Source organism: Heterodontus francisci, chromosome 19 (assembly GCF_036365525.1).
Source record: "Heterodontus francisci isolate sHetFra1 chromosome 19, sHetFra1.hap1, whole genome shotgun sequence".
Classification (NCBI taxonomy): domain Eukaryota; kingdom Metazoa; phylum Chordata; class Chondrichthyes; order Heterodontiformes; family Heterodontidae; genus Heterodontus; species Heterodontus francisci.
The window spans coordinates 51,152,239-51,173,123 of NC_090389.1; the positions used below are offsets into that span (position 1 = coordinate 51,152,239).

The 20,885-nt window shown below is 47.0% G+C and overlaps 1 protein-coding gene across 1 annotated transcript in view; it reads right to left on the reverse strand.

Moving 5' to 3' along the window:
* Positions 1–20,885, reverse strand: part of LOC137380054 (receptor-type tyrosine-protein phosphatase gamma-like) — an 870,349-nt gene that overhangs the window by 389,149 nt on the left and 460,315 nt on the right. The gene's annotated exons all lie outside the window — the stretch shown is intronic.

Genomic DNA, 20,885 nt, shown 5'->3' on the forward strand with positions numbered 1-20,885 from the left:
GCAACTCCAGCTGCTGACCTCAGAGGCTCATCATCAGCAGGGGCTCAGCCTGGGCCTGGCCACCCACAGTCATCCGACTGTCAGAGGCAGAGGCTGTCACAGCTTCAGCCAGCTGTTCTGGCATATGTGCAGTGCTCTCACCAACTTGTGACCCTGGTTCTTAGACCGCCCCACCAAGATGAAAGTATTTGCAGTGGTGGAAGGAGTGAGAGTGTCATATGATGGTGCATCCTCTGACTGCGCCTCCTCAGAACTTTCCCCCTTCAGCTGGAGTCTCCTGTGGTCACCGACCTGCATGAGAGAACACAAACATCTGTGGGTTAGGCTGTGCACATCTTGGTCATGCTAACCATGTGTGCTGTCGATCTCCAGAAGTGTTGAGGATGTTGAATGAAGACAATCCTTGCTCTCTTGTGCGGAGACGCCAGTCTCACCATCGCTAGTGAGCAGCCGCTCCGGGCCCCTGCTAGCTCTAGTGCCTTGTCCTCAGTCATGGAAAGAAGCCGGATATCAGATATTTCTCCACCAGTCCGCAAGGTCTCCCTGGCGTTGTGGGACTATTTGTCTTGCAAGTGCAAAGAGGGACATCGTAAGACTTTTCAGGAAGAACAAGAGTACAGTTCTGCTCATGGCAGCCCCTCATTCCCTGCTGAGGTTTCCTACATGGCTCCTCCCCACATCCACTCTCAGTGGCGTCATTGGGCAGGTGATAAAAAAGGTGGCCTGTTGTGAAATGCAACCATGCATCTCCCAGGATGTGGTGATGCCTACCCCCCCTTGCCATCGCCTTTGTGGTGACTCCCTCCCCATGTTTCACTGCCTCAGGCATAGCCCTCTGCAAGCCCCAAAAAGGAGAGCGGTATGCAGCACTCACCTTGGCTGACTGAAGTAGGTCATTGACTCTCTTCCTGCACTAGACTCAGTTGCGTTGGGTGACCCCACGGCTGCTGACCTCCTCTGTGATCTCCATCCAGGCTCGTTTGGTCAGACTGGAGGACCTCTTCTTGCCATCCCTTGGAACGAAGAGCTCCCGTTTTCCCCTTGCAACCTGGAGGAGAATCTTCAGGGAGGCATCAATGTGGGGCCATCCGGTTTCTTCCACCTAACATGGGCCCTCTTGGCTTCCGGAGAGCTCCTGGCCTTTTGTGGCCTTGGACAGCAGCATAGCAGTACAGTAGCACAGGGACTCCAGGCAGGGGAGCGTCAGCAGCACAGCAGCAAACAGTCAGTGAAGCAACAATTTAAGCAGGGCTGCTAGCACTTTAAATATGGCTCCAGCACCTGTGTTCGTCTTCACTGACAATGCCATTGGCGTCTTGCTACCTGCCCCAGTTCTCCAATGGGACATTCAAATGCGCTGGCCGCCGTGTGATCGCGGTTGGTCGGTTGCACACGTGACCAGCAGCAATGGTGCCCACTTTCAGTTCCGTCACCAGGACCCATGACGGGCTCACTAAATTCAGCCTAATGTGTCCTGTGCAATGTGTTAGACTTGGGCTAACAATGTGATTCCAATGCTAGACTATCGCCATGAGGGGTTTCAGATGGAGAAATGCAACCCAAGCACAGTGAGTTGCAGTGGCTGTACACTGACTTCTGTCCTAAACTTACACCTTTCAAGTGCAAATTTAACATGATACACATAATACAAAAAAAGCCCAAGACTCAAAGTCTTGACAAGAGCATCAGATTCCCAAAACAGGCAAAACTGACTTCAAAATCCAGTTCTGAATGATGACTTGAACATCAGTTCTTCCTTATAAAACGGTCACAAGTTACAACAGGATCAGTAAATGACGCACTCCCCTATATGAGCACCCATCAGCTCAGGGACAGAATGGCTGCTGACGGCAGTGAGGTGCAAAATAGGCAGAAACAGCAAAAGGAGATAAAACTAATAAAATGAACTGAATTTCCTCGAGATTAATAAAAACATAAATATACCTCAAAGATTCTGATTTTTTGACCAAATTAATAGGTCAAATTCTGCTTTTATTAACTGGAAATTTTCTCTCAAATTCACAGTTAAGTTCTGAGTTCCTTTTTTAAGCCAAATAGGTAAAGTGTGGTGCAGAAAATTGCACATAAACAACATAACACATGAGGTGTGATGAACTCTGAAGTGTGGCAGTCAGGAAACATATGCAGACATGTGATACTTATGATATTGAAAGTGAATCTCCTATGCTAATTCTCAGAGGTTTTAAGTTAGAGCAAGTGAACTAAGTAACACAGAATGTATTATTCTGCTGCTCAAGTGTTGGTGTGGGCCCCTTTAAGGTTACAAGGTGTAATTAGTCTTCACTTTTTGAAATTAATGGTTTGATTATTACAAGGCGAGCATTTGTTTTCTCAAAGAAAGTCTAACTGCTGTTATTAAGTAAGCACATACTAACATTTGCGAACTTAATCTCTCCAGACATCAGAGGAGATTGGAATTTATTGGGCAGTTTCAGACAGCAACTGAAACATAAAGCATTTAAAAATAGTTTTGCATCTGCAACAAAGTGTGAGTGCTATCTTTATGCGTAGACATGCCATTTTTACTATGTCATTAGCTGATCTCTAGTGGCTAGCAGCAGTAGAGGGAGGTGTCAGTGTCACTGTTAGGCAGCATGCGGCAGGAGGAAAGAGGGTAATCGGGGATGGGCATTAAGCAGGGAATTGTTGTTACTGAAATAAAAACAGAAAGTGCTGGAAATACTCAGCAGGTCTGGCAGCATCTGTGGAGACAGAAACAGAGTTAACATTTCAGATCGATGACCTTTCATTATAAATGATTTGGAGGAAAGTATAGGTGGTCTGATTGGCAAGTTTGCAGACGACACTAAGATTGGTGGAGTAGCAGATAGTGAAGGGGACTGTCAGAGAATACAGCAGAATATAGATAGATTGGAGAGTTGGGCAGAGAAATGGCAGATGGAGTTCAATCAGGGTAAATGCGAGGTGATGCATTTTGGAAGATCCAATTCAAGAGTGAACTATACAGTAAATGGAAAAGTCCTGGGGAAAATTGATGTACAGAGAGATTTGGGTGTTCAGGTCCATTGTTCCCTGAAGGTGGCAACGCAGGTCAATAAAGTGGTCAAGAAGGCATACGGCATGCTTTCCTTCATCGGACGGGGTATTGAGTACAAGAGTTGGCAGGTCATGTTACAGTTGTTTAAGATTTTGGTTTGGCCACATTTGGAATACTGCGTGCAGTTCTGGTCGCCACATTACCAAAAGGATGTCGATGCTTTGGAGAGGGTGCAGAGGAGGTTCACCAGGATGTTGCCTGGTATGGAGGGCGCTAGCTATGAAGAGAGGTTGAGTAGATTAGGATTTTTTCATTAGAAAGACGGAGGTTGAGGGGGGACCTGATTGAGGTGTACAAAATCATGAGAGGTATAGACAGGGTGGATAGCAAGAAGCTTTTTCCCCAGAGTGGGGGATTCAATTACGAGGGGTCACGAGTTCAAAGTGAGAGGGGAAATGTTTAGGGGGGATATGCGTGGAAAGTTCTTTACGCAGAGGGTGGTGGGTGCCTGGAATGCGTTGCCAGCGGAGGTGGTAGACGCGGGCACGATAGCGTCTTTTAAGATGTATCTAGACAGATACATGAATGGGCAGGAAGCAAAGAGATACAGACCCTTAGAAAATAGGCGACATGTTTAGCTAGAGGATCTGGATCGGCGCAGGCTTGGAGGGCCGAAGGGCCTGTTCCTGTGCTGTAATTTTCTTTGTTCTTTGTTCTATTAGAACATTAGAAGTTTCACGCCTTTTAAAAAATATTCTGCTTTTTTATTCTTACTACCGAAGTGAATAACTTCATACTTTCCTACAATATACATTATGGAGGCCTTGGTGGAGGTGGAAAGTAGGAGAGATGTATTGTATCCACAGGTGTCCCTCCAGACACAAGCTCAAAAGGCAGTGGGAGCAGGTAGCCATAGGGGTCAAAACCAGAAGTCAAGCCTTGAGAACGTGGATGCAGCGCCGCAAGAAGTTCAATGATTTCACATGAGTGGCCAAGGTCAGTGAATGCATCTTTAAATGCCGTATCCTACCAACTGCACCACCAGCCTCAGACACTGCTGAAATCACTCAAGTACCAACAATCTCTTTCAATCATAACTCATATTTAACATTCACAGCTTCACTTCACCTTCACACACATAGCACTGCTGCAAGCCTCACATTTCACAGCTTGCTCACACTGCCAGCTATTTAATCATGACAACCCCATCACCCAAACAGATTGCACCACACCCATTGACATAGTTCCCTCTCTCTTGCAGGACAACGTGGGGTACAACAGGAGGCAGCAGGTGTTAACTGGAGAGGGACAGGCCCAGCAGCATTTCCTTACTCCCATGCAGAAGATGGTGCTTGCCATCATTGGAGTAGCCATGACTGAGGCCACGGCCAGCAGAAGGGTTGAAACTATCGAAGATGACAGGATGCCCATAACTAATCCTCCTTCTCATATCTCACTTCGTCCTCATCCCATAATATATTCTGATTTACAAGCTGCAGATTGTGCAAACATGCACCTCTTATTTTCACCCCTTCATCTCACCACCACCCTACCCTTTTGCCTTTCACCTTTCAGATAACCAAGAACTGCGACCTCATCAGGCAATGGTGGAAGAGCAAGAAACAACACTTGATTTCACATTCACTGCCACCAGCTCAGAAACTGACACTGTGCATAATTTACAAGACAGCATAAAGGCAGGATCTGCACTGAACACCCAACAGGAGTGGCCTGCTGCCAGGGCAGGGGACAAGAATAGTGCAGGTGCCAGCTCCCAGAGTGTGAAGTCACACACAAGTTTTGCTGCAAGGCCTCAGATTAACACTTTGATAAGGCAGACTACAGAAAGCAGCTGATGGTTTGCACAATGAAATGCTCGGTGCATTGGCAGGAAGACTGCATGCAATGCCTAGAAGCATGGAGGAGTCTAGCTCCAGTTTTGCAAAGGAATTTATGCAGAGCCTGGAGCCCATCCTTTCCAGCATGGAAGAAGTGGCCAACTCCATGAGCACACTTGCAGACTCAACCATGATGCAACACAAGCAGAAGGCACCCAATGCCTGCCTGCTCATGTCTGCCAGACTCCTCCATGCTCCTTGGCATTGCTGCAGTGGAAGCTCAGACTTCTGCCATGCAAGGTTGGTTTGCTGCCACACAAGGTCAGCTTGCTGCCATCATGGCTGTAGATACCAGTGTCCAAAGGGGCTTGCAGGTGTCACAGCAGTCCGGCAATCTTTCCTTTGACAGGTTACTATGATTGCTGAGCCACAGGAGTGCGGGGAGTAGCAGTGGCTCCATACAGCACGAACCTGCTGTCCTCTCAGGATAGCAGCATTTGTTCTCCCACCACTGCCACTCCACAAGTGCACTTGCTGTTGCCTGTCAGCCAGCCAGCCCAGACTTCTGCCAGCCATTTTGAGTTACTGCAGTCTGAAGCCAGAAATTCTAGGCCCAGAGCTGCTCAAGGTCACCCTCCAAGGCCATCTTGAGTATCCCACATCGAAAGTCAGCAGCTTTCCACCAACCTTGCGGCTCACTGGGGTAGCACTGCGTAAGGGCACCAGCACTGGCAAAAGCACATGGAAGATAGGAGGTGTAAATAACCAGGGGGCATAGATTTAAGGTAAGGGGCAGGAGGTTTAGAGGGGATCTGAGGAAAAAAAAATTCACTCAGAGGGTGGTTGGAACATTTAAGAAATATCTTAAAGAGGACTTGAAACACCATAGCATACAAGGCTACGGGCCAAGTGCTGGGAAATGGGATTAGAAGAGATAGGTGCTTGATGTCCAGCACGGACACGATGGCCGAAGGTCCTGTTTCTGTGCTGTATAATGCTATGACTCCATGACTAAGCGAAATCACAGGAGTGACTAGCGACTACTAGTCTGTATGTTTTGATTTAAAAATTTGGTTTTGAATGTTTATTTTGTGGTGGCATTATGATCAATTGGATGCTGTGATGATCAGGGAAGATATGGCATGTGACTGTTGGTGAACGGGGAATTGGGGTTACATTACTGGTATCGCAGTTGGATGAGTTGCCTATGGACAGCCAGCCAGAAAGGAGCTGTCTAGGTTTCTTCCTCCCTTCTTCCACCTCCTCCTCACCCACGCACCATATAGCTGGTGGCTAAAGCTGTGTCCTCATGATGGCTAGGTTGTGTACTATACAGCAGACCACCATGAATCTTGACACCCAATCTGCCGAGTACCAAAGGACTCCTCCAGAGTGGCACAGGCAGTGAAAGCATTGTTTCAACACGCCAACGGTCTGCTCTGTCACATTTCATGTGGCAGCATGGCTTTCGTTGTATGCAGGCTGCCTACATGTGCATGGGTTGTGCACCAAAGTCATGAACCATGTCATCAGCAAATAGCACTTGTCACCCAATAGCCACCCTTTGGTATATTGTGGTGACTCAAATGCAGATGGCACGGCGGACTACTGCAGAATGAAGGAATCATAGCTGTTGCCAGGATACTGAGCATTGGCGAGCATGATGCATTGCGTGTGGTCACACACCAGCTGGTGAGGGAGCAGAATCCCTTTCAGCTGTGGTACATCACAGCCCACAAAGCGACGAGTGTGCACTCGATGGCACCCTGCACCATGGGGAAGCCTGCAACCCTTGCAATGCCACATGCTTGCTATGCCTGCTGTTCTCCAGCAAGAGAGAATGAAATTCAGTCAGCTGTCTTTGAATAGAAAGTGTCAGTGATCTCCCTTACACAACAGTGGACACAACCTGCGAGTTGTAGCAATTATCTGCAGCTTCAGCCTGAAAGAAGCCAAACAAATAAAGTTTATTGCCACATTCACCTTCACAGCCACTGGCAATGCAGACCTTGCCCTGCTCTGAGGTTGCAGTTCTAGCTATAGGAAATGGCAGATTTCAGTGAGGTTGTACTTACACACCATTGTCCCTCGCTCAGATTTAGGTAATAGAATTGCTCCCTGAAGACCTGGGAAGATATGGCCTCCTGCTGAGTGTCCTTCCCCCCATTCTCCCCCTCTCTCTTTTAGCAGCTTGACCAGCTCTGTGACACCTCTGCTCATTCTCCCAATCATGTCTTACTCCAAGAGGAAAGCCTACTATTGCACTCATGCCTGGCAGCAACTGGTTTGTGCAGAAGCCTTGAAGTCAGCATGTGCCACACTACTCCCTGTAGATTTCAATAATTTTAAAGAACTCTAGAAAGCACCAAACACTTGTACAATTGTAGCAACAATCAGTAGAAATCAATCAGCAACTAACCTGAAAATAGTTGACGATCCCTTTAAATAACGCTGGTGAGGTTCTTCCTGCTGCTGAACATGTGTTCAAACATGCATGATTAAGAAACAGTGTTTTCTGGAGCGTTGAGCTCCAAAATGGCAGTTTTGGATTGAAATCAGTGTTATACGCTCACAGACGCTGTGATCTGCCTACTCTGCATATATCTGGTAGACACTCACTACTCGCGTGCTAACGCTCTCATCAATATGGCGTCAGGCATGACTCACACCAAAAGTGTGCGCGAACACTGCAGATATGATTTTTGACTTCTACGGCTACTCATAGTAGTGCTCAAGAAACAGATGCTACCCATCCAAATTTTATGCTGCTGGTGTTTAAGAGATGCTCCTAGAATTAATTTGTCTTGTGACGGGTGTGGGGGGAGTGTGGGGTGGGGGAAGTAGGGAAAGTACTCAAATTAGGAGGAAGATAAACATTGTTTTCTCTGTTCCTATCTGTGTGTGTGGCTGGCCAACAAACAAATGTGTCTTTCCTAACAAAATTGTTTTTATGATTTATGAAATATGAAAAATCATTCTGCAGCATATTTTCACTAAGTTGGAAGCAACTCAAAAAAGCCCAAAAGCTTTTGCACAGTTACGATTATAGAGTTATACAGCACAGAAACAAGCCCTCTGGCCCATCATGTCTGTGCCGGCCATCAATCACCTGTTTATTCTAATACCATTTTCCAGCACTTGGCCTGCAGCCTTGTATGCTATGGCATTTCAAATGCTCATCTAAATACTTCTTAAATGTTGTGAGGGTTCCTGCCTCTACCACCCTTTCAGGCAGTGTGTTCCAGATTCCAACCACCCTTTGGGTGAAAACAATTTCCTCAAATCCTTTCGAAACCTCCTGCCCCTTACCTTAAATCTATGCCCCCTGGTTATTGACACCTCCACTAAGGGAAAAAGCTTCTTCCTAACTACCCTATCAATACCCCCTCATAATTTTGTATATCTCAAACAGGTCCCCCGCTCAGCCTTCTCTGTTCTAAGGAAAACAACCCTAGTCTATCCAGTCTCTCTTCTTAGCTGAAATTCTCCAGCCCAGGCAACATCCTGGTGAATCTCCTCTACACCCTCTCCAATGTAATCACATCCTTCCTAATAGTGTGACGACCAGAACTGTACACAGTACTCTGGCTATGGCCTAACTAGCGTTTTATACAGCTCCACATTTCAACAATGGCAGGTGGATGATCGAGGGTGGCCTCACGGTTCAGTGATGCCTCCCTGCTTATTCTCCTCCAGGCTGCAAGGGAACGGCAGGACATCCTTTTCCCCAGAAGAGGAAGAAGAGGTCCTCCCACCTCACCAAGTATGCCTGGACGGAGAATGCAGAGGAGGTCAGCAGCCGTGGGGTCACCCGAGGATTTTAGTTTCCTGGATCACTGGGTCTGTTTCTGGCAACGGTGGGACCTGTACAAGTTGGACGGGCTTCACCTGAACCAGGATGGGACAAGCATCCTTGCTGGGAGATTTGCTAGTACTGTTGGGGGGGAGGGGGGGTTTAAACTAATTTGGCAGGGGGATGGGATACAGAGTGGAGGTACAGTAGGGGGTAATATAGAATAGAAAGTGAGTCTGCCTGGAAGGCAGAGCAAATATAGACCTGGTAAGGCACAAGGGAAAAATGCAAGGTTGGATTGCATCTATTTCAATGCAAGGAGTCTTACTAGTAAGGCTGATAAATTGAGGGCGTTGATTAGCACATGGGATTATGATATTATTGCTATCACAGAGACATGGTTGAGGGAGGGACAGGACTGGCACTCAATATTCCAGGGTATAGAATCTTCAGGCGCGACAGGGGAGGGGATAAAAGAGGAGGTGGCATTGCACTGTTGATCAAGGAGTCAATTACTGCAGGAAGGAGGGATGACATCTTCAAAGGTTCCTCAAATGAGGCCATTTGGGTAGAACTTAAAAACAAAAAGGGGGCAATCACTTGGCTGAGCGTGTACTACAGGCCTCCAAACAGTGAGGAAGAGATAGAGGAGCAGATATGGAGGCAAATCTCTGAGAGGTGTGAAAATAATAGGGTAATAATAGTAGGGGATTTCAACTTCCCCAATATTAACTGGGATAGTCTTAGTGCAAAAGGCTTAAAAGGGGTGGAATTCTTAAAATGCATACAGGAGAGCTTTTTGAGCCAGTATGTAGAAAGTCCAACAAGGGAAGGGGCAGTACTGGACCTAATCCTAAGGAATGAAGCCGGTCAAGTGGTAGAAGTGACAGTGGGGGAGCATTTCGGAGACAGTGACCATAACTCTAAGATTTAAGGTAGTTATGGAAAAGGACACAGATGGACCAGAAATAAAGGTACTGAATTGGGGGAAGGCTAATTTCAATATGATAAAACAGGATCTGGCCAAAGTGGGCTGGGAGCAGCTACTTGTAGGAAAGTCTACATCACATCAGTGGGAGTCATTCAAAGAGGAAATAGTGAGAGTCCAGAGCCAACATGTACCCATTAAGGTGAAGGGTAGGACTAACAGGTCTAGGGAACCCTGGATGTGAATGGATATACAGCATTGGATCAGGAAAAAAAAGGAGGCTTATGGCAGATCCCAAGCGCTGAAAACAGCAGAGGCACTAGAGGAGTATAGGAAGTGTAGGGTGGCACTTAAAAAAGTAATTAGGAGAGCGAAGACGGGGCATGAAAAAACACTGGCGGGTTAAGGGTAAGAGGATGACCAGGGAAAGAGTAGGGCCCATTAGCGACCAATGTGGCAATCTTTGTGTGGAGTCAAAGGACATAGGTGAAGTTTTAAATGATTACTTTTCATCGGTGATCACTATGGAGAAGGACGATGTAGGTGTAGAGATCAGGGAGGGGTATTGTGACATACTTGAATATATTAGCATTGAAAGGGAGGAAATATTAGCTGTTTTAGTGGGCTTAGAAGTGGATAAATCCTCAGGCCCCAGATGAGATGTATCCCAGGCTGTTACGTGAGGCAAGGGAGGAGATAGCAGGGGCTTTGACACAAATTTTCAAATCCTCTCTGGCCACAGGAGAGGTACCAGAGGACTGGAAGACAGCGAATGTGGTACCATTATTCAAGAAGGGTAGCAGGGATAAACCAGGTAATTACAGGCTGGTGAGTCTAACATCAGTGGTTGGGAAAATATTGGAAAAATTTCTGAGGGACAGGATTAATCTCCACTTGGAAAGGCAGGGATTAATCAGGGATAGTCAGCATGGCTTTGTCAGGGGGAGATCATGTCTAACTAATTTGATTGAATTTTTCGAGGAGGTGACTAGATGTGTAGATGAGGGTAAAGCAGTAGATGCAGTATACATGGATTTCAGTAAGGCTTTTGATAAGGTCCCGCATGGGAGATTGGTTAAGAAGGTAAGAGCCCATGGGATCCAGGGCACTTTGGAAAATTGGATCCAAAATTGGCTTAGTGGTAGGAAGCAGAGGGTAATGGTCGAGGGCTGTTTTTGCGATTGGAAACCTGTGACCAGTGGTGTATCACAGGGATCGATGTTGGGACCCTTGCTGTTTGTAGTGTATATTAATGATTTAGACGTGAATATAGGAGGTATGATCAGTAAGTTCGCAGATGACACAAAAATTGGTGGTGTCGTAAATAGTGAGGAGGAAATCCTCAGATTACAGGGAGATATAGATGGGCTGGTAAGATGGGCGGAGTAGTGGCAAATGGAATTTAATCCTGAGAAGTGTGAAGTGATGCATTTTGGGAGGACTAACAAGGCAAGGGAATACACAATGGATGGTCGGACCCTAGGAAGTACAGAAAGTCAGAGGGACCTTGGTGTACTTGTCCATTGATCACTGAAGACAGCAGCACAGGTAGATAAGGTGGTTAGGAAGGCAGATGGGATACTTGCCTTTCTTAGCCGAGGCATAGAATATAACAGCAGGGAGGTTATGATGGAGCTATATAAAACACTAGTTAGGCCACAGCTGGAGTACTGTGTACAGTTCTGGGCACCACACTATAGGAAGGATACGATTGCACTGGAGAGGGTGCAGAGGAGATTCACCAGGATGTTGCCTGGACTGGAGCATTTCAGCTATGAAGAGAGACTGAAAAGGCTAGGGTTGTTTTCCTTGCAGCAGAGAAGGCTGAGGGGGGACATGATTGAGATGTACCAGATTATGAGGGGCATTGATAGGTTAGATAGGAGGAAACATTTTCCCTTAGCGGATGGGTCAAGAACCAGGGGGCATAGATTTAGGGTAAGGGGCAGGAGGTTTAGGGGAGATTTGAGGTAACATTTTTTCACCCAGAGAGTGGCTGGAATCTGGAATGCACTGCCTGAAGGGGTGGTGGAGGCAGGAACCCTCACAACATTTAAGAAATATTTAGATGAGCACTTGAAACGCCATAGCATACAGGGCTATGGGTCAAGTGCAGGAATATGGGATGAGAATAGTTGGGTACTGTATGGCCGGCACATTCACAATGGGCCGAAGGGCCTGTTTCTGTAATGCATTACTCGATGACTCTAAGGCCTCTCTGGTCATCCGCAGTCATCTCTGACACTGGCTGTCAGACATCTGGAGGTATGTCATGCAGTCCTAAAGACTTGCTGGCATGTGTGGGCTACTCCGTGCCTTGGTGGCTGCAGCTGCTTGCATCTGGGAGGTTCCTCATAGACCGCACCTGTCTCTTGGGCACGCCTCCGGCGGAGGCGGAGGGCAAAGGGATCCAGGAACACAGGGTGGATCATACCCATCTCTATGCTCCTAGTCACTTCGGGTTCCTTCAAAAGGTCACTCTCACCTATCTGGGCAGAGATTTGTATTAATTCCTGCTTCAGTGTTCCAGCATTAAGTGTATGTTATGGCGTGCTGTTTCGCGCACAAACTTTAGATAAGTGCGAGCCAATCATTTGATTTGCCTGCATGGGACCACTGACAATAGCAACCTGTACGGTTTCCTGGTTGTCCCACCCTCAAACAGTTTATCTAAATGCAGAGTGCACCCCTTATCTTCCCCCTCCCGACAAACAAATGCAGAGTAGACTCCTTCCCCCTCCCCTTGCTGACAGACTAATGCAGTGTAGACCAGTTCCCCATCCCCTTGCCAACAGACAAGTGCAGAGTGGACCCCTTCCCCCTCCCCTTGCTGATACACGAAAAATGAATGCAGAGTTCCAATCCCCCTCATTTCTGACAATTTCACTTCACTGCAAATGTCCGCGTTGGCTAAAGAAAAGAATAAGAGCAGGGCATTACTTACCAACCTTTGCCGGCACCGAGGATCTTGCCTCAGTGGCGTCAGCTTTTCAAGGACAGGGAAGTGAAGGCACGTGAGTGCCACATGTCGAGCTCAAGAATGGAAATGGCTGGTAGGATTGCAGGGAATTCCATTTAAATTAGTGCAGAAAGGTAATTTAAATATGCTAACTCAGGTCCCATCGCAGAGCGGTGAAGGGGATGCCACGGAGCTTTCCCACCACCGAGAAGATTGGGCCTGGCAATCCCGGCGCCAGGTTCTGTGGTGGCGGCCCCTGCTCCAATTCTCCAGCCTCACCCCCTCCCTCCGCCACAGAACCCGACATCTGGCTGGGAACAACATCCAGCCCTTTGCATCTTCCTCAGAACTTGCTTTCCTACCTGTCATTGTATTGTCAGCAAATTTGCCAAATCATCCAAGTCATTCATATAGATTGTAAATAGTTGAGGCCCTAGCACTGATCCCTGTGACACCCCACAAGTTACAGTTCGTCAACCTGAAAATGACCCATTTATCCCGACTCTCAGTTTTCTGTTAGTCAGCCAATCCTCTATCCATGCTAATATATTACGCCAACACCCATGAGCTCTTACCTTGTGCAGTAACCTTTTACATGGCACCTGATAAAATGCCTTTTGGAAAGCCAAATACACTATATCCACTGATTCCCCTTTATCCATCCTGCTTATTTCATTCTCAACTCTAATAAATTTGACAAACACAGTATCCCATTCATAAAACCGTGCTGACTTTGTATTATGATTTTCTAAATGTCCTGCTACGACTTCTTTAATAATGGATGCTCGCATTTTCCCAATGTCAGATGTTTAGCTTGACTGGCCTATAGTTTTCTGCTTTCTGTCTCCCGCCTTTCTTGAATAGGGGTGTTACATTTGCAGTTTTCGAATCCGCTGGGACCTTTCCAAAATCTGGAGAATTTTGGAAGATTGCAACCAGTGCATCCACTATCTCTGCAGTCACTTCTTTTAAGACCCTAGGATACAAGCCATCAGGCCTAGGGGACTTGTCAGCTTTTAGTGCATTTGGTTTCCCAGTACTTTTTTTCTAGTGATAGTGATTGTTTTAAATTCCTCCCTCCTATTTTCCTCTTGATTTTCTACTATTCTTGAGATGCTTTTTGCATCTTCTATTGTGAAGACAGATACAAAATATTTATTCAAAGACTCTGCCATTTCTGTTCCCATTATTAATTCCCCAGTCTCATCCTCTAAAGTACCTACGTTTAGTTAGCTGCTCTTTACCTTTTTATATATTTAGAGAAGCTGTTACAGACAGAATTGAGAAGGAACTAAAACCCCAGTTCCCTTGCCATTACTGTCTGTTTTTTTGACAAGGAAGATGTGTGTGTTTCTTAACCCTGGAGTGTAAGTCCAATGTGAATAACCAGCAGCACGCTTTTCATGGACATAAATAATCAGGATTACTTTTATTCGCGTTCACCACAAAGGTCTAACGCTATGTCACTCACTCACCACTCTCTCTCACACACACAAACACATCTAACCATCTCCCCTTTACATTCAATGGCATTACCATTGCTGAATCCCCCACTATCAACATCCTAGGGGCTACCAATGACCAGAAACTGAACTGGAGTAGCCATATAAATACCATGGCTACAGCAGCAGGTCAGAGGCGAGGAATTCTGCGGCGAGTAAATCACCTCCTGACTCCCCAAAGCCTGTCCACCATCTACAAGGCACAAGTCATGAGTATGACGGAATACTCTCCACTTGCCTGGATGGGTGCAGCTCCAACAACACTCAAGAAGCTCGACACCATCCAGGACAAAGCAGCCCACTTGATTGGCACCCCATCCATCACCAACACACAGTGGCAGCAGTGTGTACCCATCTACAGGATGCACTGCAGCAATGCACCAAGGCTCCTTAGACAGCACCTTCCAAACCCGCGACCGCAACCAACTAGAAAGACAAGGGCAGCAAATGCATGGGAACACCACCACCTGCGAGTTCACACCATCCTGACTTGGAACTATATCACCGTTCCTTCACAGTCGCTGGGTCAAAACCCTGGAACTCCCTTCCTAACAGCACTGTGGGTGTACCTACCCCACATGGACTGCAGCAGTTCAAGAAGACAGCTCACCACCACCTCTCAAAGGCAATTAGGTTTGGGCAATAACTGCTGGTCTGGCCAGCGATGCCCACATCTCATGAATGAATAAAAAAACACACACACTCTCGTGGAAGAAAACCATTAAAGAGAATAGTGCACTTTTACCAATTACAAACAAAGGACTAATTCGTAAGTCATGTGATTTGGCTTGTCTTGGGCAAAAAGTATGTGTTGCAGGCTTGGTGAAGAAGGCGTTTTCACTCAAGTGTAGTTCGGTGGATTTGATAGCCAGAGTCGTATACCAAAGTCGTTGCAGGATTCTCACAAAGAGGTGGACTTTCAGCAAGTCACAAAGTTAGTTGCTTGTAGTCTCACCACTAGGAGGTTAGCTTTCTGTATTGGTGGACTTGAAAAGGAACAGGCTTGAAGACCTTAGGATGTTGTAGTCTCCACTTTTATGGCACAGGTGTTCTGTCTTTGTTGCTGTCTCTCTAGCTGTTGTTTTGCAGACAGTTTAGTTTCTCCCTGGTGCTTGGAGTAATAAGATTTGTTATTTGTGATTAGCTTTGGTCAGGTGGCCACCTGATCAATACTTCTATTGTCCACCCAGAATGATTTGAAGGGCAAAGCCATTGCTACAGAGTGGGGATGGAAGGTGGCCATTCATACCTACTCATGATATAACTGTTTTCGTACAGCTCTCTTTGCTAAGTTTCGAGCTCAGAGACAGTGGCCAGGATTTTACGGGCCCCCCGAGACAGGAGGCACGGAGTATCGTGATGGGTGGCAGCGGGATGGCAAAGTGGACTCGTCGCTTTCCCTTCGCCAAGTGATCTTCCTGGGGGGGAAGAATAGGCCGACGACAGCCTTCCTGCCCAGAAGCCAATTGAGGCCCTTAAGGGGCCTATTAATGGACAATTAAGGGCCTGGTTCCACTGCCGCTGGGATCTTACCAGTGGCAGGGGTGAGTGGGGGGTGGGTGGGGGGTGGGGTGCCTCCACCGTGCGGGGAAGATGCCTTGCAACACAAGGTGACCTCCCTGCAGGCTTTGGGGGGGGGCACTCCTCCATGGGCAATTTGTGGCCCATGGATGACCCTCACCAGGAAAAACTTTACCCATAAGAACCCCCCTCCATCTGGACTTTACGACCACCCTCTCATCCACCTACGCCGGGGCCAGTGTAGAAGGCCCTGGAACCCCACATCACCTACCTCTTGTCCAGGGTTCCTGCACTGGGCCTGGGTCCAAGGCCTCTGCACTATCGACAATGGCCACCGCTCCTGGTGGCGCTGCTGATACTGTTGAGCTGCCGGCTCTCTGATTGGCCAGCAGCTCATGGAGGCGGGATCCCCAACTTTAAAGTGATAGGGATCCCGGCTTGTGAATCTTTAATTGAAAAACACTGGTAGATCACTACCCCCGGGCCGGGGGGAGGGGTAGGGGGTTGGTGGGGGAAAAGTAGAGGCGGGGGTTTGGCCCTGCGCCGGAAGCCCCACATCCTACACAAAATCCAGCCCAGTGAGTCTAGGAGTCCATAGATATTAAGTTTTGGATCAGACCACAAAAAATAGGTGCCTGCAGGCTTTGTGGGCGTGGGGGGGCACTCCTCCATGGGCAATTTGTGGCCCACGGAGGACCCTCACCGGGAACAACTTTACCCACAAGAACCCCCCCTCCCCCTGGACTTCACGACCAAATTCTACAAATGGTTTCATCTTGGTACGTCCATCTAAGGGAGGCACTCCATCCATGGTCATTCAATTAGGAACTTCCTAGATGCTGGAGATACTTCTGAGGCTGGGCTGAAATTGCAAAAGTCACCTGACCCTCAGCAGCCACCTTATGGAGCATTTTAATATCCATTATGGTTCATTTAAAAAGAAAATTCAGTTCCAGAAGATTCTGTGCTGAATACAGTCCACGTTAAAAGTTAGGAATAGGATATGCCTTTCCTGGGCATGACAAAGCTTTTACTGTCTGTTTTTGTATTACTTGCTTGTTTACTCTCATCCTCTAATTTCTCCCTCTTTTTTCAAAAAGTTATCTGTAGTGTTGTGCTGTGTTCTTAAGACTTCTTTAAATGACAACTGCAGACTTTATATTTGGATTCAACACAAACACTATTTATTGTCTTACTTATTTACCTTGCATGATTTCAGGTACAGATTCTTTCCCTGCTGGTGTGTGCCTGAATCTGTAAAGCCTCAAAATGGTGTCTCCTTATATATGCCTGATGATGTCATCAGTCGCAGTGACCTGATCTCTTAAAGGTATGGTTTCTTAAAGGTGAAGTCACCACTGCACTACATTGCACCATCTTTTGCTGGTTTCTATAATTTTCCCAATCTTCTGGCCTACCATGAATCTTCACAGGATTGTTTTTCTTTTGTTTCAATTTTTATCAAATGCAAAGGAATGACTTACCAAAAACAAAATCTATAAGACCTTTAACAAGAGAAGATATTCTTTGAAAAGGAAATATATTAAAGGGTCTGGGCAGAAAAATGGGCCAGAGTGCATAGTTCTTTCAGACAGTTGGCACAGGTACACTGTTCTGCACTTATTCAAAAGAATACTTCGGGCTGGACACTGAAGCTTAATGATAGGAGATACCAGTAGTTTCTATGACCAGAATTTACCACCAATACAAGGAACTTCGCTCTTCAATCCGGCATATCCCTTATTACCAAAAGAAAACATTTCCAATGTATATACATGTAGAACACACTTACAACAGCAACTATCAAAGTCATCTTTGTCTCAAACTGTATATTCCAAATATAGTAACAAGCCAACATCTTGTAATCACATCCTTGCCAATCAGAAGCATGGGAAGATTCAGCACTAGCACTTCCTCTAACAGCAATCTGAGTACATTGTAGACACAGCTGGCATCAAGGATTTCCCAAATGTACCAAGAGAACCGTTCTGCACCACTGCAGCCTCCTGAGGTTAGCCATGAAAGATCATAAACAGCATTACTGCATTAAACACAAATTAAGGACACCATTTTCTGGCAGCATCTTCAAACAGTTTTCCATTTGCAACCTCAGTAAAAAAAAAACATTTGAAAAAAAATCAGCATATTTTAACCGAAGGAACATGAAGCATGATGCTAAAAAATACACTATAAGTGGTGACTAGGGTCTTAACAAAAAAGAGCATCTTTAAATTAGCACGATAGCGTCTTTTAAGATGTATCTAGACAGATACATGAATGGGCAGGAAGTAAAGAGATACAGACCCTTAGAAAATAGGCGTCATGTTTAGATAGAGGATCTGGATCAGCGCAGGCTTGGAGGGCCGAAGGGCCTGTTCCTGTGCTGTAATTTTCTTTGTTCTTTGTTTTTGTTTTTTTTTGTAGACGAAAATTTATTACGGCTAACATTAAAGCTTTGAGATAGCCCCAAATGCTTTGAAATGAGGGATTAACAGCCTCAAAGTGTTTTATGACAGAAATTATTTGTCAAGATCGAAAACTTGTTTAAATCCCATTTACTCTTCAGACTGAAGCACAGTATATCCAGATTTAGGTACAAATTAATGGCTGAATTTTCCCTCCCGATGCAGGAAACAGAAGTCAGGATTGTTTCTGGGTCCAGGGCCCATCCCCAGCAGGAGAACAATCACTGACCTGGGATTTTCACAGGCGTGCTCCCTGAATTGGCATGGAAACAGGTTCTTAGTCCAAGTAAGCGCACTGGGACGACTCTCGATGCTGGAGGGCCAATTAGAGGTCTTCCAGCTTGAGTGGAGCAGCAGGTTATAATGGATGGTAAGAGAGAGGGCACTTCAACATGGAGGTGCCCTCTCTCCAACTTCTCTAAATCCTGAAGTTAAAAAGGGATACAAGAGCCAGGCCACCACCGTGCTGTTGGGGGCGGCAGTGGGGTGGGTGTAATCCCTCTACAGGGCAGCCTGTGGCTGCTCCCGCAACCAGGCAGGGAGGGCTGGGTACTCCCCGTCAGGCACCTAAACTGGTCCCTGCCAGTGCAGGAAACTGGAGGCTGACTGGAAAATCCCAGTCGACCTTTAATAGGCCTTAATTAGGCCCTTAACAAGCCTAATCAGCTACCCGCTGTGTGGAGTTGGATAGCCCTGGCAACCCCAAACTCACCTCTGCAAAAAAAGGCTGTCGCCAGGAATGGCATCAGGAAATTGTCACGCCAGCTGGCACCTGTATTTTGGGCACCACCTGCCTCTGTTTTCACCCCCAGTGGGGGCCCGAAAACTCAGGCCCAAGTAATTTACAAAAAAATAGAGTCTTCTTTGGCCTCCTTATCTCGAGAGACAATGGATACGCGCCTGGAGGTGGTCAGTGGTTTGTGAAGCAGCGCCTGGAGCGGCTATAAAGGCCAATTCTAGAGTGACAGGCTCTTCCACAGGTGCTGCAGAGAAATTTGTTTGTCGGGGCTGTTGCACAGTTGGCTCTCCCCTTGCGCCTCTGTCTTTTTTCCTGCCAACTACTAAGTCTCTTCGACTCGCCACATTTTAGCCCCATCTTTATGGCTGCCCGCCAGCTCTGGCGAACGCTGGCAACTGACTCCCACGACTTGTGATCAATGTCACAGGATTTCATGTCGCGTTTGCAGACATCTTTAAAGCGGAGACATGGACGGCCGGTGGGTCTGATACCAGTGGCGAGCTCGCTGTACAATGTGTCTTTGGGGATCCTGCCATCTTCCATGCGGCTCACAGGGCCAAGCCATCTCAAGCGCCGCTGACTCAGTAGTGTGTACAAGCTGGGGATGTTGGCCGCCTCGAGGACTTCTGTGTTGGAGATATGGTCCTGCCACCTGATGCCAAGTATTCTCCGGAGGCAGTGAAGATGGAATGAATTGAGACGTCGCTCTTGGCTGACATACGTTGTCCAGGCTTCGCTGCCATAGAGCAAGGTACTGAGGACACAGGCCTGATACACTCGGACTTTTGTGTTCCGTGTCAGTGCGCCATTTTCCCACACTCTCTTGGCCAGTCTGGACATAGCAGTGGAAGCCTTTCCCATGCGCTTGTTGATTTCTGCATCGAGAGACAGGTTACTGGTGATAGTTGAGCCTAGGTAGGTGAACTCTTGAACCACTTCCAGAGCGTGATCACCAATATTGATGGATGGAGCATTTCTGACGTCCTGCCCCATGATGTTCGTTTTCTTGAGGCTGATGGTTAGGCCAAATTCATTGCAGGCAGATGCAAACCTGTCGATGAGACTCTGCAGGCACTCTTCAGTGTGAGATATTAAAGCAGCATCGTCAGCAAAGAGGAGTTCCCTGATGAGGACTTTCCGTACTTTGGACTTCGCTCTTAGACGGGCAAGGTTGAACAACCTGCCCCCTGATCTTGTGTGGAGGAAAATTCCTTCTTCAGAGGACTTGAACGCATGTGAAAGCAGCAGGGAGAAGAAAATCCCAAAAGGTGTGGGTGCGAGAACACAGCCCTGTTTCACGCCACTCAGGATAGGAAAGGGCTCTGATGAGGAGCCACCATGTTGAATTGTGCCTTTCATATTGTCATGGTATGAGGTGATGATACTTAGTAGCTTTGGTGGGCATCCAATCTTTTCTAGTAGTCTGAAGAGACCACGTCTGCTGACGAGGTCAAAGGCTTTGGTGAGATCAATGAAAGCAATGTAGAGCGGCATCTGTTGTTCACGGCATTTCTCTTGTATCTGATGAAGGGAGAACAACATGTCAACGGTCGATCTCTCTGCACGAAAACCACACTGTGCCTCAGGGTAGACGCGCTCGGCCAGCTTCTGGAACCTGTTTAAAGCGACTCGAGCAAAGACTTTCCCCACTATGCTGAGCAGGGAGATTCCACGGTAGTTGTTGCAGTCACCGTGGTCACCTTTGTTTTTATAGAGAGTGATGATATTGGCATCGCGCATGTCCTGGGGTACTGCTCCTTCGTCCCAGCACAGGCATAGTAGTTCATGTAGTGCTGAGAGTATAGCAGGCTTGGCACTCTTGATTATTTCAGGGGTAATGCTGTCCTTCCCAGGGGCTTTTCCGCTGGCTCGAGAATCAATGGCATCACTGAGTTCCGATTTGGTTGGCTGTATGTCCAGCTCAACTATGACTGGTAGAGGCTGGGCTGCATTGAGGGCAGTCTCAGTGACAGCATTCTCCCTGGAGTACAGTTCTAGGTAGTGCTCAACCCAGCGGTCCATTTGTTTGTGTTGGTCAGTGATTATGTCCCCTGATTTCGATTTGAGGGGGGGCAATCTTCTTGATGGTTGGCCCAAGAGCTCTCTTCATGCCATCATACA